The sequence below is a fragment of the Arachis ipaensis genome, chromosome B3 (assembly GCF_059453495.1).
Source record: "Arachis ipaensis isolate K30076 ecotype BB chromosome B3, ASM5945349v1, whole genome shotgun sequence".
In the NCBI taxonomy this organism is placed as follows: Eukaryota; Viridiplantae; Streptophyta; class Magnoliopsida; order Fabales; family Fabaceae; genus Arachis; species Arachis ipaensis.
Genome location: NC_142438.1, coordinates 19,656,129 through 19,658,176, shown reverse-complemented (window position 1 = coordinate 19,658,176; position 2,048 = coordinate 19,656,129). Strand labels below are relative to the sequence as shown.

The 2,048-nt window shown below is 36.5% G+C and overlaps 1 pseudogene; it reads left to right on the top strand.

Moving 5' to 3' along the window:
* The first annotated feature begins 527 nt into the window (after positions 1-527).
* Positions 528-1,761, top strand: LOC107629927 (cationic amino acid transporter 5-like; annotated as a pseudogene).
* Positions 1,762-2,048: the final 287 nt, after the last annotated feature.

The following is a 2,048-nucleotide window of genomic DNA, read 5'->3' as shown; positions in this document are numbered from 1 at the left end:
GACGAACCCCTTCCTCTCACCACCTCCCAGCGCCGCCGAACCCTTCCAGCTTTCACACAGCGCCGCCGAACCCTTCTTCCCAGCACCTCCTCGCGGACAGCACCAGCCGACACCATCGTCGCGGAGCCAGCACCACCCCCGCCACCACCCACAGCATCGTTTCTGGCCTCGCGGAGATGCGGACAGCACCCACCACCCAGCCACTGAGTCAAGTCAGATATAGAGCCTCCAATTCAGGTATTCAATTTCTGTTCAATAATCATTGATTCATTGTTGTTCAATTTCTGTTTCAGTGTATATTTGTTGCTGATTTTTGTTCTTGGTTTAATTTGTTGTTGATTTTTGTATATTTTTGTTCAATTTCCATTTCAGTATATATTTGTTGCTGGTTTTTGTTTATGGTTTAATTTATTTGTTGTTGATTTACTGAAATTGCTTCTGATTGTTGTTCATGGTTTAATTTACTTGTTGTTGATTTCCTGAAATTGCTTCTGATTGTTATGTTGTGTCACAATGATGCAGCATTCTCTGTTGCGTTTCAGAGTGTGGGAATGAAATGGGCTAAGTATGTTGTTGCTTTTGGTGCATTGAAGGGTATGACAACCGTTCTTCTTGTTGGGGCATTGGGACAAGCAAGTTACACCACTCACATTGCACGTTCACACATGATCCCTCCATGGTTTGCCCTTGTTCATCCAAAGACAGGTATGATGGACGGATATGAAAGTTAGACAAATAATTTCTTATTGTTATTTAATGAAAACATAACAATTTCAGTTAAAGTTTGAAAACTGATTTGGTGATTAAGTACAGATTTGAGATATTATTCATAGAGTAAATAGTCATTTTGGTATCGAAAGATTTTAATTTTGATAAAACGAACCTCAACTTTTGCTTTTGTCAAATGAACTCTAAAATATCATCTTTGTTTGATAAAATGATCTAAACATCTAGAGTAATAGGTTAACAATTACTCTATTTTGTCAAATAAAACTGATATTTAGGGGTTTATTTTGTCAAAAACAAAGGTTGAGATCCATTTGGTCAAAATTCGAATCTTTTGGGTGACAAAATAGCTATTTACTCTTATTTATACTTAGCCTTTTTTGTTACTAAATTGTGATATTTGCAAATTGTATTTTACATACCATAACTAATAGCTATACCCTTATTGGTGCACATATCAGGAATACCGATAAATGCAACACTGTTGATCACAATCTCAAGTGCTTGCATAGCATTTTTCTCAAGCTTGGATGTGTTGTCAAGCTTGTTATCAATAAGCACACTCTTCATCTTCATGATGATGGCTGTGGCACTTTTGGTTAGGAGGTACTATGTGAGAGGTGTGACACCAAGGGAAAACCTTTTAAAGCTAGTAGCATTCTTGCTACTAATCATTGCTACATCAATGGGGATTTCAGCTTGTTAATGGTTGGATTGGATATACAATAACTGTTCCTATATGGTTCTTGGCCACATTAGGCATGTCACTTGTTTTGAAACAGCAAAGGGTTCCTAAGGTTTAGGGAGTTCCACTTGTTATGGTTGCCATCAATTTCAATTGCAATTAATATATTCCTAATGGGATCTTTGGATTCATCAGCATTCATAAGATTTGGAATTTGCACTGGGGTAATGTTGATATACTATTTTTTCTTTGGACTACATGCAACTTATGACATGGCTCATCAACAAAAAAAGTTGCAAAACGAGAACAAAATTAATCAAATGGAGACCATGGAGAATGCAGGGCCTTAAATATTTACTCTCTCACATGTTTGCTGAGTAGTGTGTAGTTAGCATGACTTATATGCTCTTAAACTTTGAATTCCTTTTGTCGTTAAATTTTATTAGACCAAGACTTTGTTAGCTATTGTGTATTTGTGTTTGTTGATTTCAATGTTATGACTTTGTGAAATAGTATGGTAGTATTTTTTTTAATTGACTAAAAAAACCGAACAAACCAAACCAAATCAAACCGATTTTAATTAGTTTGGTTTGGTTCAGATGGCTTCGATAAAAAAACCGAACCAAACCGAACCGCA